This window comes from Triticum dicoccoides, chromosome 2A (genome assembly GCF_002162155.2).
Source record: "Triticum dicoccoides isolate Atlit2015 ecotype Zavitan chromosome 2A, WEW_v2.0, whole genome shotgun sequence".
Lineage (NCBI taxonomy): Eukaryota > Viridiplantae > Streptophyta > Magnoliopsida > Poales > Poaceae > Triticum > Triticum dicoccoides.
Genome location: NC_041382.1, coordinates 30,549,129 through 30,564,924, shown reverse-complemented (window position 1 = coordinate 30,564,924; position 15,796 = coordinate 30,549,129). Strand labels below are relative to the sequence as shown.

Below are 15,796 nucleotides of genomic sequence, written 5' to 3'. Positions count from 1 at the left end.
ACATACATAGTGCCTTGCAACAAGATAACATTGCATAATTCACATATATAATGTCTTGCAACAAGATGGCATTGCATAATTCACATATATGGTAATTAGACACTAAACAGGTGGCATTCACACAAAGCATGTCTAAACTAAGCAAATGACATAGCAATGCAAGATACCATATGCACGATATGAGCAACATAACCCTGCCAAGTTAGGGCATGCACCTCGGGGGGGGGGGGGATATGACTGGTCATCTGTCTCTGAATCCTCCTCTGAGGAGCTATCGGTAACCAGCAAGACATGCGCTTCATCAGATAGCATTGTCTGCTCTGAAGACCTTGTTTCCACTCTAGATTTTTCCATGACCGTGTCGAATGGCTGATGCACAGGAAGAGTAATTGAATGTACTAAAATTGTTGACAAATTTAACATGTAATAAAAAATGATAGCATGATATAATTCACATATAAGATGACTGGCTAACCAGGGTGGCATTGCAAAATTCACATACATGATGCCTGGCTAGACAAGATGGCATTGCATGATTCACATATACGATAAAGAAAATAAACAGATGCCATTAACACAAAGCATGTCTAAACTAAGAAAATGACATCTTTAATGTATACAGTAAGCAATGCAAGGCACCATATGCATGATATTACCAACATCAGCATGCCAAGTTAGAGCGAAGACCTCATGGGGTAAATAGGAGTGGTCTTCTCCTTCTGAATCCCCCTCAGAACAGTTATCTTCCTCTTGATTACGATCCAAAATGGGTGGAGGGGGGCTGCCTTTGCGCCCACCATGGAACGATGTCTGCATGAGATTTTATTGACACGCAAGGCTCGTCTCTTTTGCTCTACATGCTCAGTTCCATTGTGTACAATAACTGGCATGCATAGGAATAAAATATAGTGAGATTATGTAAGGAGTGCATGCACAAATCCAGAGTGATGGTAACAAACTGTGGATAGACCCAAAACCAATGATAGCAGGCAGATAATAGCTTTATTTAAAAAATACACATAATGGATCCTTTAATGTTTGTTTGCACCCAACATGAAACTCATAGTAGACACCGAAGATTAACCAGATAGTAGACAGATAGTACTAATTGTTGCCCCAATATGTATCCCACAACCATTTAAAAACTCAAGTTTCAGCATTAGTTTGGACCTGACTCGGAGTCTAATAGGTGAACACGACGATAATGTAGCAGACACGGAAGAGTGTGACCTCTCTTGCGGACCCGTGTAGTCCTCAAGGTCACGTGCTCAGTTGATGATGGTAATGCAGTTGTCATGGCTGCCGGTGGCGGGGAAGAAGATCTGAGGCGGCGAAAGACAGTCTGAAGAGCGGATCCCTGCTGTGGTGAACCCTTCCATCGTTGGAGCAACTGAGCTGGGGTGGAACACAGCGCCGCAGGACACTACTAGGAAAATGCTTATACGTAGAACTTTACTAGTAGCGCTTGGTACAAAACGCACTGCTGGTATTAATTAGCAGTAGCATGTGTTGTTTTGGGCAGCGCTAGTAGTAAATGTGCCACACCATATCCCCAGATTAAGACATAGTAGCAGCGTGGGTGCTAAACCCAAGGCTACTGGTAAAAACATATCTGTAGCGCCTGGTGGGCAAAACATGCTATTGCTATTTTTTCTGTGTGTAAACTTATGGGCCCCTATCCATTCCCCCGATCCACTCCCACCTGACCAAACTATCGTGAATCCCTAGAAAAAACTCTCTGGCGAACCTCACCCCCACCCCTTCTCCGCCGCCACCACCCACACCACCCGGTTCCGGCGAGCTTCGGCCGGAAGCGGAGCATTCACCGAAACCAGAATCATGTGCGTTCGCCGCACCGGTAGGGGTGGGAGGCGGCCCTCTCTCCCTCGCCCTCTCCGCTTCCAGCTCGGCCTCCTTCCTCCTCCACGCCGGCGGCGACTCCCTGCAGCGTGGGAGGCTCAGGTTTAGTCTTTCGCCCCGCCCCGATGCTGCGCTGCTGCTCCCCTCCCGCCCAACCAACGCCGACGCCGATGGACCGGGAAGAAGGTAAGGCGACGGCGAGCCTACCGGATTTGGGAGCGACTATGGCTAATTCTGGGGACGATTCCCGTTGATGTGCAGTGACGGAGTTCCTGGGCTCCTCCTGCAGTGCCTCCCCGGCTCTTCCATCCGTAGGATTGCCGAGACCGTCCAGGTCAAGCACTAGGTGAGTCGCGCCGTCCCCCGTCCGAGCGCTGTAGTCGGCCCGCCGTGTTTGCCTACTTCAGGCGAGCGCAGCCTAAATCTGGCTTGCGTCAGCTCAGAGTACTCTCTATTGTTAGCTTACTGAATTACTGAGGATGCTCTCTGTGTCAGTCATGATTTATAGTTCACTGTACTTCATATCGCGCACATGATTCTGTGTGCAGCTCACTGACCACGACCGATTTACTAGTCTGTAGTCTGTACTGGCACTGCACTTAAGTGCGTACTCATTAACTATATGATGTTTAGCCCTTGACTCTTCGGTGTGTGCCCTTATCTGGAATGGTGGTGATTTTGTATTCACTGATTGTGTGGTCTGGGATCAAAGTTGATTTTTGCATTTTTTTTTCATGCTGGCATTTTGCAGAACCTGGGGATTATATGGCTCGTGAAGGTGAACCTGTAGATGGCCTTTGCATCATATTGGATGGGCAGGTATTAGTCATGCTAGTTCTTGCTTCACTTATTCACAGAGACACCTTTCTTTGACAGATTTGCAGAGTTCATTATAATGTTGTTGTTCACTATGAAAGGGCACTACAAGGAAAAAGCCTATAGATAGAGCAATAGTAGTTTTATTGGACTATTCAAGTGTCAACTCTTCTTATAGATATCTTCATATTTAATATGTTGAGTTTGTAAAAACTTTATTAACAAATAGCTGCAGTTGTTGTGCAGATGGAAATAGTTAGGCTCTTTTACATTGTAGGAAATTCTGACATGAGCTTGTCCTCATGGAAAAATCATCCGTACTGTAGACATCTCTATTCAAACTCCTGCAAAATTCGCAAGTACTACTTTGAAAGGTCATTCTGACACATTCATGTGTTTTTGTTTGGTCAACAAACTATGACATCCCAACTCCACATTTTTCTTATGTCTATTTCTGTAGAATTTGCATCCCAGTTAGGCTCTTAAGGTTTATAAGCACATACCTACAATTCTGTACTATGCAATTCATTATTATCAAACATGGAAATATAAGGAATTGGTGGAAGTTCAAAGTTCCAGCAGTGTCTTAAAACAATTTGACTGGAAATTATCTGTTAGAAGATAGTCCTGGAGTCATAAGCATTCCTACAAGAAGAGAAAAAAGAACTTAACATGCCTTCATGGCCCTGGTGGATTTGTTGAGAACCATGAGAGGGTCCCAAAATGGCTGGCACGAGCCCACGGACCTATGTGCCTTTGGGATCGAGGCTGTGTACAAAGATGTACACGGGGTCATGTTTGGACACGAGAAAAGCTCTTACGACAGAAGGTGTGGAAAGGTGGAAAATCTATTTGCATGCATGTGTCTGCCTCTTGTGGCAACAAGGTTCAACCTTAATCTATTTTTTCCACATAACTATTGCTTGAGTTGTGCGTGTTTACTTACACTGATTCAATTCATTTATCTTGATCTTGATTGAAAACACATCACATATTTCTTTTCTAAGACACAAACTTGTCTTTTTCATTGCTAAGCCTCTAGGCTCTTATGCAGCAGCAACCATTGATTTCGGTTTCAGCTCATCAACCGGTTGACCTTCTTGTGCAGGACAAGGGTTCCATGGTACAACAGCAGAACGAAGACCATGATTCAATCAAGTGCATGCTCCATCAACACAAGGTACTAAAATCCAACCCAGCTCTTTCTTGTATTGTAGCACATACATCAACAGTCCATTACTAATACCATTGCTGCCCCCAAATCACGAGCGTTGTGATAATGTCATGTATAGTGCAGATTTTTGTTCTTAGCTTAGCACTCTTGTTAAAGCAATGTCATGGAAAGCTCCTCTTGTTTCATATGTTTGATTTGGTAGCCCTCTCTTGATGCATAAGTGATAGGCTTTGTTTACTCCCTGATTTTTAGTATTATGATGGATGGATGGATGGTTTGTGATGCCACATTTGTAGCTGAGCTCATTCATATAGGACAGCAGCCTACTACTACTACTTCTCTCAGTACGAGCTCATTCATATATCTTTTAACGGTATCGCTTATCTAAGTTTGTAAGAAGATATATGTAAGTACTAATCTAGCACTACACCACAACACTGATATAAGGACAGAAAAACTGCCGGGAAAAAAAGCTTATAAGGGCAGACAATCTGCCGGGATAGCGTTTCTTCCGGCAAATAGAACCGCCATGAGAACGGCTGCCGGGGATTAATTGTCCCGGCAGATAAACTTCTCCCGGCAGTTTCTCTGCCCTGGCCCTTATATTTGCCGGCAGTTTGTTTTCTCCCGGCAGATTGGTCAAGGCCATGAAACTACAATTGCCGGCAGTTTAGCTGCCTGCACATTCATGTTTTTCCGGCAGTTATGATGCCAAAACTTCAATTTCACTAGCAAACTATTGTAGGCATCCCTGATGTAATATCCATTCATTATGTTAAGCAATCAGGACACCTCACACAATTTATACATACACTTCAAAGTAACATATAGGCCTCATCGGAAACCTTAAACTTCATTCCATGAATATAAGAACATATATAAGCAGATTGTGCCACAAAAGGAGTACATACATGTTTCTAGATAGATGTGCCACACAACCAAAATGAAGTAGTTCCACAAAGGGAGACGTGTATATGTTTCTAAATGTGTCACGCAACCAAAATGGCCATATAGTGGCCTATGTGCCAAAACGACCACCAAAATGAGCTGAACTTCCCAATGTCTCCAGGTTCAACAAACAAGGCGCATTACATTATCACTCCACCAACTTAATAGTAGATCTTGCAAACCATCAGCAGCTTGTAGATCATCCAAATCTCCATCAAGTAGTGCATCTTTGGGAAACCTGCAACAGACCGGAAACTCAAAATGGAGCTCTCATAGCACAATAAACCTGGTGTAAGTTGTAACATACATGAACATGCAACTAGTACTGGACAATAAAAATGCAATTTTTACATCACATAAGGACAAGTGTTCTAATGCCTTCTTTGTTTGCCTTGCTATTGGGCGTTGGCTGTAGCAGCACACGCTGTGAAATTATTCAGTACATGGAGTTTGAATGAAGGCTAATGTTGTACACAGATCGTTCATTGGAGATGAAAAGGATTTGAATCAGGCTAACGTACACAGCTCATTCCATTCCAGTTATAGTAACAAAACAGTAAAAAGTTATAATTTGATATTCTTGTAGTTCCAAACTTGTTTATAGTAACCTAAAGGTTGAGGTTATGACATACCCTGAAGACAAGCACCCAACTTGTTAGGCATACAAATAAGCCACCAAAAATAAATGCCATTTCATCCAAATAATGTGCTTGTAACAGGATAAAATGTTTGCCACGGTCACCTTTCGCAAAACTGCTACTCGACTAAACTGGTTGCAGAGACCTCTAGCTTGATTTGATGCGCCTTAGATGGTTCCTTCTCCCTCTGGATGATATGGCTGCAGAAGAAAGCAAAGTGAAAAGGATTGGTTCATTCTGTAAAATTGTGACAAGGACACCTTCAAGTTTACACTCACATTTTCTTCACTAATCTCCGGTAGAACTGGAGTTCAAGTTTGTCCAACACAAGGTAGAGACCGCATTTTAGTAACCCTGCAAGAGAAATAAGCAATCAGTGTCCATGCAAAACAATCAGTGTCCCTGTACAAAAATGTAGGACGCTATCAGTGACAGCAGAGGGCCGAATCTTTTTCAGCACACAAATATGTCTTCATGTCTATCAAGGGCTTGCTTAAGGAGCCTGAGATCTGCTATCCTAAGTGAAGTCACAATATCTGGATACTGGAAGGTTAAATTACCATTTGTACAAAACAAAATGGTTACGGGGATCAGGTCAAAAAAAATGGTTACAGGGAAATCATTAGGTGGGCTATTTCATTTTTCCTCTGTATTCCCATTTCGCCTAACTTTGTTGTTTACTAAAATGGATACAGATTAAAATGGACTAAAATGGTGCAGGTTCCTGTATATAGGTTGTGAATCAGATCACAATTGTAATTATCTAGAGCATATAGTTGCGAATGAGGTATAAAAATATGTTTAGTTGTGGAATCAGACCCATTTTGTTGCAACATTTTTGTATTTTATTTGTATTTAGTAAAAGATGGACAAATTGATACATAATACATTCAGAAACAATTCAAGTCAGTAGCATTAACAAAAAAAAAGGGCAGCCCGGTGCATGTAGCTCCCATTTGCGCAGGGTCCGACCAATTTGAGTTCAAGTCAGTTGATAATAAAATAAGGAGGAATCCATGTGACAAAACTGTAGTTAGGCATATCCTAAGAATATATTGGAAGAATAAGTGCACAAACACAGCTAGGAGCTTTGCATTGAGAAATCATGTAGCTGCTTGATCTCATAAATGCTCCTCTTAAAATTATACTTGCTTTCTCCCATGTCCTTAAGCACACTTAATGTCTTATATTCATCAGAAACAATTATGTATTACTATGGCATCGGGAATGGAAATAGGAAGAGCAACAAACACAGGAAGAGAAATCAATTCAAAACATTCAGAAATGGATGCTAAGCTAAAGTCGACCGGCAAGAGCAACATACTGAAAACTGCAGTAACTAAGATCATATAATAACTTGAGATAAAGTTTCTCACTCATATTAACAATCTGCATGAGATTACTTTATTACATAAGTTGACTTAGAGATATCTTGTACTGTTACTAGTGCAGAATATTGTTTTGACAAAGTCCATGTAGTTAAAGGCATATAGAAATCTAAATATTATGATGTGCACAGTGGAACACAGAATTCTACCATTTTGGTGAAAACAGATTTAACCGGCAATGTGTTGACTTTTATCAATGTACAGAATCCATTGCTATTGGACATTTTGGTGTAACTCAAATGCTCCATTAAGCTTGCATAGATTTGGTTAACAACACTTTTAAAGTGTGAGTAAAAATCTATGAAAGAAGGACTATAAACACTATTGGACATGATATTGAGAAATCTGGGAAATATTCAAAGTCTAGGCCTCATACACTTTGCTTAATGTTGGAAGGCATAATGATTTGATATGACATGCAGATACTCATAGTCTTAGCCTTTATTTCTGAGAAATAAAATAAGAAATGCATACCACCCCTACAGAACACATAAAACTGCTTCGCCAGTCTTAGAGCAATGTGAAGCAGAAACAATCAATTAACTGATACTTGAAATGAACAAAGTGTATTATCTACAATACTTGTAATCTTCAGTACACCATCAAAACAAACCTATTTATTGTTTGCTAACCAGGAGCGGAGCTTTGTTGGGGCCAAACAAATGTGCACCCAGGTTCTTGGCACTTTTAATTTTACCTATGCACCAAAGCACAGCCCACTAAGAATACGATCGATCCATGTAGCTGGCACGAGCATGTAGCAGCACGCTATTTCTCATGGCCGCAGCAGGCAGCGGCACACTAGGCCTAGCACCAGCCGCTCACCGGCATCCCACGCAGATCTGGCATCGAACAACCAGGGGCCGGCCGAAACGCACGCCCCACAAACTCCACTCCCCTGTCACCTCCGACTCACCATAAAGGAAACCACTCCATCTAATTTCCCTGCAACTATGATTCAGCAAGAGATAACAGGTAATCTAATTTCTTTTCCCAAATTCTGAGTTCAACGAAGGAGTTACATACAGATTATCCATATGCTTATTCTGTCCATCATACTGTCCTGGATAGATAGCCTGGTTGTTCCACTCAATTGAGGACATGAATTAGATGCAAATAGTACTGCACTGTACATCTAATTTTCCTGTAATCGCTTCATTAGATAGATAGCCTGAGTGTTCACCCAATTGTTATGAACATTTTAAATATCAGAACATATATTTTGCAGCCATAAGCATTTATAAGCAAGCTCACTCACAATTTATGAATTGATATATACATATATGCTCACTCCACCTTGTAATCCTGTATTATGTACTAATGCCTATGACTCAGAATCTCAAACAAAAAACCTGTGCACCGTTTGCCTGGCCCGCCCAATATATTCTTTGAAGCCCCGCCACTTTTGCTAACCTTCAAGTTTTACCAATTTCAGGCTTGGATGATCCTTGATGACCAGCGTTGTTTTGAGGAACCCTTCCCAGATTAACTAATAGACTATATACATAGATTTTAGAGATACACACCAATTTCTGCAGTGATCTAGGAAATATCACCTGTCAAATTCTCGCAGTTGGAGCAAGAAGTAGAGGAGTCAGCGCTATCCAGGGAAAGGCAGAGCTGCTCGCGAGGAGTTGACGCTCCCCTGCCTGGGGTAAAGGACGTAGAGGAGGGGTCCCCGCTTGGTTCTTCGATGAAGCTTGTGGGGAGGAGGCCTGGTCGGGGAGGAAGCTCCCGAGATGGGTGGTGGTGGTCACCGCTTGCGGTCTGGAGTGGCGGCTCGGTGGCGCCGCTCTGGAGTGGTTCGGGAGGGGGGACGACGGCAGCGGTCTGGGTGGAGGGCGGCCGCCGGCTTGGATCTGGAGTGGTTAGTGGCTGCAGTCAATTCGGTGCTTGGAGCCGCCGCTCTGGAGTGGTTGGGGGCGACGGCAACAGTGCTCCGGGTGGAGGGCGTTCGGCGGCGGCGGGATGGTTAGGGCGGGTGGCACGGTGGGGGGCGACGGCGGCGGTGGTCTGGTTGGGGACGGCGGCGGCTGTGTCTGGTGGACGACACGAAGGATTTGGGGGCAGCGGCGCTATCTGATGGCGGGCCGGCGCGTCGGCGTCTTTTTTGGGCCAATGTTTTGGCCACTCGCGCGCTTTCCCCTCATCGCGCGCACTTAGTAGGCCCGATATTTCGTCCTGGCGTCAAAGTCGATTCCCGGCAGATTATGGGTCGTGGTGTAGTTGTCTCGGCAACAGATGGGCCCTGAAGTGTACCGGCAGTGCATGTGTCGTCATTGTTCAAGTTCTCCCAGCAGTTTCTCTGCCCCAAGATGTTTGTAACGGCAGAAACAAATATCCCGGCAGTTGTTTTGCCCTTGATCGAGTATTTCTCCCGGCAGTTAATTGCCCCCAATCAAGTGTTGTGGTGTAGTGTAGACTGGTATCCATGGTAACCATGTGCGTTCCTGGACTATTTAGTTTGAATAGCCAGTGAGGAATTAAGCATATATTTTCAGCATGAGCCCCTTTTAATTGCTACTCCCCCTCCGTCACATAATATAAGAATATTTTTGACACTATGGGACGGAGGAAGTAGATGAGAAGGAATCTTAACTTAATGGGTCTTGTGAATTGGAATAGACTACTCCCTCCGTCCCAAAATAAGTGTCTCAACTTTGTACTAACTTTAGTACAAAGTTGTCCTTAGGTTAAGACACTTATTTTGGGACGGAGGGAGTATTTGGTTGAACTGATGCAATTTGTGTACTAACAAGTTTTCACTTTCTCGACGTGGGCGCAGGGGTGATCGTCGCTGACTAGCACGGCCAGTGGGTGCTATGCTCTTCCACCACTCGAAGGCGGACTTCTTCGTGAAGCCCGGTGGCCAGGTCGCACGAATTATCGTCTAGGTGATTTCGATGCCGGAAGTCGCTAAGGTGGAGGACCTCGATGCCACCGTTCGAGGGAGGGAGGATTCGTGTCCACCGGCGTCTGAACTCCGAGCCTTGGTAGATACATCTAGAGAAGTGGTCTATTTAGGGTTGGTGGTAGACCACTAGAGAAGGTACCCACCTAACGATGATGGTTGTGTGTGTCTGATGTTAAATGGAATCTTGAGCTAGTTCTGTGACGTTGGTTTGGTTTGCACCGGGCGTATTACCATTTATGAATAATACATCAAATTTTTATTTTTTTAATTCCTAAATTGTTAGTAGTAGCGTGGGTCAAAAGTGAGGGCTACAAGTAGTTAGGTTAGTAGTAGCGTGGGTTTTAGGTTAGTAGTATAGCGGGTGTACACGCGCTACTACTAACTTTTTAGCTGTAGCGTGGGGTAAAAAACGCGCTACTGCTAAAAATTAGTTGTAGCGCCGTAGCAGTAGCGTGGGAACCCACGCTACTGGTATGCAAAAAACCCACGCTAGTGGTAGTGTTTTTCCTAGTAGTGGGAGCAGGACAAACCACATAAGGTTTTCTTTGACACATATCTGTAACAGAAGTAATTGAGTAAGAGCTTGTTTGAATTTGAGGATTCTAACAATGTAGGGATAGGAAATAGACAAGAATAGGATAGTAATGCACGTACTTGATAATGATAGTGTGAATACCAAAAGATGTAAGGTTGATAATGATAGTCCCACATACTTGTGGCACTGCCGCCTTGGTCACATTGGTGTCAAACGCATGAAGAAACTCCATGCAGATGGACTTTTGGAGTCTCTTGATTATGAATCATTTGACACATGCGAACCATGCCTCATGGGAAAAATGACCAAGACTCCGTTCTCCGGAACAATGGAGCGAGCGACCAACTTATTGGAAATCATACATACTGATGTGTGCGGTCCAATGAGTGTTGAGGCTCACGGTGGCTATCGTTATGTTCTCACCCTCACTGATGACTTGAGTAGATATGGGTATGTCTACTTAATGAAACACAAGTCTGAGACCTTTGAAAAGTTCAAGGAATTTCAGAGTGAGGTTGAGAATCAACGTGACAGGAAAATCAAGTTCTTGCGATCAGATCGTGGGGGAGAATATTTGAGTCATGAATTTGGCACACACTTAAGGAAATGTGGAATAGTTTCACAACTCACGCCGCCTGGAACACCTCAGCGTAATGGTGTGTCCGAACGTCGAAATCGCACTCTATTAGATATGGTGTGACCTATGATGTCTCTTACCGATCTACCGCTGTCATTTTGGGGCTATGCTTTAGAGACTGCCGCATTCACTTTAATAGGGCTCCATCGAAATCCGTTGAGACGACACTGTATGAATTATGGTTTGGGAAGAAACCTAAGCTGTCATTTCTAAAAGTTTGGGGATGCGATGCTTACATGAAGAAACTTCAACCTAAAAAGCTCGAACCCAAATCGAAAAAATGCGTCTTCATAGGATACCCTAAAGAAACTATTGGGTATACCTTCTACCTCAGATCCGAAGGAAAGATCTTTGTTGCCAAGTATGGATCCTTCCTAGAGAAAGACTTTCTCTCAAAAGAAGTAAGTGGGAGGAAAGTAGAACTTGATGAAGTATTGCCTCTTGAACCGGAGAGTGGCGCAGCTCAGGAAAATGTTCCTGAGGTGCCTGCACCGACTAGAGAGGAAGTTAATGATGATGATCATGAAACTTCAGATCAAGTTGCTACTGAACTTCGTAGGTCCACAAGGACACGTTCCGCACCAGAGTGGTACGACAACCATGTCCTGGAAATCATGTTGTTCGATAATGGTGAACCTTCAAACTATGAAGAAGCGATGGTGGGCCCAGATTCCGACAAATGGCTGGAAGCCATGAACTCCGAGATAGGATCCATGTATGAAAATGAAGTATGGACTTTGACTGACTTGCCCGTTTATCAGCGAGCCATAGAAAATAAATGGATCTTTAAGAAGAAGACAGACACGGATGGTAATGTGACCATCTGTAAGGCTCGGCTTGTCGCTAAGGGTTATCGACAAGTTCAAGGGGTTGACTATGATGAGACTTTCTCACCCGTAGCGAAGCTGAAGTCCGTCCGAATCATGTTAGCAATTGTCGGATTCTATGATTATGAGATATGGCAAATGGACATCAAAACGGCATTCCTTAATGGTTTCCTTAAGGAAGAATTGTATATGATGCAGCCGGAAGGTTTTGTCGATCCTAAGAATGCTGACAAGGTGTGCAAGCTCCAACGCTCAATCTATGGGCTGGTGCAAGCATCTCGGAGTTGGAACATTCGATCTGATGAGATGATCAAAGCGTTTGGGTTTACGCAGACTTATGGAGAAGTCTGTGTTTACAAGAAAGTGAGTGGGAGCTCAGTAGCATTTCTCATATTATATGTGGATGACATACTATTGATGGGAAATGATATAGAATTCTTGGAAAGCATAAAGGCCTACTTGAACAAGTGTTTTTCAATGAAGGATCTTGGAGAAGCTGCTTATATATTAGGCATCAAGATCTATAGAGATAGATCGAGACGCCTCATTGGTCTTTCACAGAGTACGTACCTTGACAAGATATTGAAGAAGTTCAATATGGATCAGTCCAAGAAGGGGTTCTTGCCTGTGTTGCAAGTTACGAGATTGAGCACGGCTCAATGCCCGACCACGGCAGAAGATAGAGAAAAGATGAGTGTCGTCCCCTATGCCTCAGCCATAGGGTCTATTATGTATGACATGCTGTGTACCAGACATGATGTAAACCTTGCCGTAAGTTTGGTAGGAAGGTACCAAAGTAATCCCGGCATGGAACACTGGACAGCGGTCAAGAATATCCTGAAGTACCTGAAAAGGACTAAGGATATGTTTCTCGTTTATGGAGGTGACGAAGAGCTCTTCGTAAAGGGTTACGTCGATGCTTGCTTTGACACAGATCTGGATGACTCTAAGTCACAAACTGGATACGTGTATATTTTGAATGGTGTGGTAGTCAGCTGGTGCAGTTGCAAGCAAAGCGTCGTGGCAGGATCTACATGTGAAGCGGAGTACATTGCAGCCTCAGAGGCAGCACAAGAAGCAATCTGGGTGAAGGAGTTCATTACCGACCTAGGAGTTATTCCCAATGCGTCGAACCCGATGACTCTCTTCTGTGACAACACTACAGCTATTGCCCTTGTCAAGGAGCCCAGGTTTCACAGGAAGACCAGTCATATCAAGCGTCGCTTCAACTCCATACGTGAAAACGTTCAAAATGGAGACATAGATATTTGTAAAGTGCATACGGACCTAAATGTCGCAGATCCGTTAACTAAACCTCTCCCTCGAGCAAAACATGATCAACACCAGAACTCTATGGGTGTTAGATTTATCACAATGTAACTAGATTATTGACTCTAGTGCAAGTGGGAGACTGTTGGAAATATGCCCTGCAGGCAATAATAAAATGGTTATTATTATATTTCCTTGTTCATGATAATTGTCTACTGTTCATGCTATAATTGTGTTATTCGGAAATCGTAATACATGTGTGAATACATAGACCACAACATGTCCCTAGTGAGCCTCTAGTTGACTAGCCCGTTGATCAATAGATGGTTACGGTTTCCTGACCATGGACATTGGATGTCATTGCTAACGGGATCACATCATTAGGAGAATGATGTGATGGACAAGACCCAATCCTAAGCATAGCAAAAGATCGTGTAGTTCGTCTGCTAGAGCTTTTCTGAATGTCAAGTATCATTTCCTTAGACCATGAGATTGTGCAACTCCCGGATACCGTAGGAGTTCTTTGGGTGTACCAAACGTCACAACGTAACTGGGTGGCTATAAAGGTGCACTACAGGTATCTCCGAAAGTGTCTGTTGGGTTGGCATGAATTGAGACTGGGCTTTGTCACTCCGTATGATGGAGAGGTATCTCTGGGCCCACTCAGTAATGCATCATCATAATGAGCTCGGTGTGACTAAGTAGTTGGTCACGGGATCATGCATTACGGAACGAGTAAAGTGACTTGCCAGTATCAAGATTGAACGAGGTATTGGGATATCAAAGATCGAATCTCAGGCAAGTAACGTATCGATTGACAAAGGGAATTGTATACGGGATTGCTTGAATCCTCGACATCGTGGTTCATCCGATGAGGTCGTCATGGAACATGTGGGAGCCAACATGGGTATCCAGATCCCACTGTTCGTTATTGGCCAGAGAGTTGTCTCGGTCATGTCTGCATGGTTCCCGAACCCGTAGGGTCTACACACTTAAGGTTCGATGACGCTAGGGTTATTAGAAAGACTTGTATGTGATTACCGAATTTTGTTCGGAGTCCCAGGTGAGATCCCGGACGTCACGAGGAGTTCCGAAATGGTCCAGAGGTGAAGATTTATATATAGGAAGTTGTCATATGGTCACCGGAAAGGTTCGGGGGCATATCGGTATTGTACCGGGGCCACCGGAGGAGTTCCGGGGGTCCACCGGGAGGGGCCACCTCTCTCGGAGGGCCTAATGGGCCATAGAGGAAAGGGAACCAGCCCTACATGGGCTGGGCGCATCCCCCCCTTGGGCCCATGCGCCTAGGGTTGGGGGGAACCCTAAGGGGGGCGCCCCCTTGCTTGGGGGGCAAGCCCCCTCCCCTTGCCCCCCCTCTAGATCTCATCTAGAGGGGGCCGGCCCCCTTCCTCCTTCCCCTATAAATAGAGAGGCAAGGGGAGGGCTGCACACGACATCCAAGGCGCAGCCCCTCCCCTCCTCAACACCTCTCCTCCTCCGCAAGAGCTTGGCGAAGCCCTGCCGGAGTACTGCTGCTCCACCACCACCACGCCGTCGTGCTGCTGTTGGAGCCCTCTTCCTCAACCTCTCCCTCCTCCTTGCTGGATCAAGGCGCGGGAGACGTCCTCGCTCCGTATTTCTGTTGAACGCGGAGGTGCCGTCCGTTCGGCGCTAGGATCATCGGTGATTTGGATCACAACGAGTACGACTCCATCATCCCCGTTCTCTTGAACGCTTCCGCTCGCGATCTACAAGGGTATGTAGATGCACTCCTCTTCCCCTCGTTGCTAGATGACTCCATAGATTGATCTTGGTGATGCGTAGAAAATTTTAAATTTCTACTACGTTCCCCAACATAATCTTTACCTTGTTCCCATCACATTCGAAAGCCTGCTCACCCCTACTAGTACGTACCAAACCTTAACGTGTTCCCACTATGCAGGTATTAGTACTAGTGCTAGTACTTAGGTTATAAAAAGGGGAACTACCTAACCGAAAATTACTCTACCTTTCCTCCTCATAAGTACTTCTTCTTCGTCCGTCGTTGCCATGGCCGGTGAGCAAAGCTCTAGGTCGAGAACTACTCGTAACAAGGGAGCGGCAACCAAGGCTGCGGAAAAAAAGAGAGGGCTCGCCTCCATGCAGAGACCTTGAAAGATCTCTCACGGGCAGGCGATGGCTCCCAGGAGCTCCCTAGCCGCGGAGGCGAACATGCCGAGCCGGCGGAGCTGGAGTCGTTATCCCTCGACGGCATGCCCGATCAGCTCAATAAGCACCTCAATAAGCATAAGGAGTTCCTCCAAGGCTTGATGGAGTTGCTGAAGGAGAGCCTCGACGACATGCCCGCTGAGCTCAATCAGCAGGGGGAGTTGACCGTCGGCTTGGTGATGCTGCTGAAGAAGAGCATTACCTCAGAGAAGAAGGCGACCGGCGAAATCCTGCGACTTCAGGAGGACAAGGCGAAGCTCTGCCACGAGATCGACCTGTTGAAGGAGAAGAACGCCGGCTGGAAGAAGCTGCATGAGAATAGTAGTTCCTCCATGAAGATGTTGCAGGCCCTCGTCATGGAACAGAAGGAGGAGTTGGCGAAGCTCCGCATCGAGCACCCGGCTCCTGTCAAGGTACATAATGCGGCCGTGGAACAGATGATGAAGGCTCGCGTCGAGAAATCCCGCGTCATGGACAGAATGAAGTAGATGGCAAAGGAGACGCGCAAGGAGATGGAGGTCGTGGAGGAGATGAAGAAGCAATTACGACTCCGCGGCGAATTAGATCATTTGGGATGATAAT

The 15,796-nt window shown here is 44.9% G+C and overlaps 1 long non-coding RNA gene across 1 annotated transcript; it reads right to left on the bottom strand.

The window, feature by feature from the left end:
- Window positions 1-4,738: 4,738 nt before the first annotated feature.
- LOC119358757 lies at window positions 4,739-8,858 on the bottom strand. Its single transcript, XR_005172293.1, has 4 exons — window positions 8,381-8,858; window positions 5,715-5,790; window positions 5,541-5,636; window positions 4,739-5,036 (listed from the first exon to the last, which is right to left on the bottom strand). It is a non-coding gene; the product is annotated as an uncharacterized LOC119358757 (long non-coding RNA).
- Between the last annotated feature and the right edge of the window lie 6,938 nt (window positions 8,859-15,796).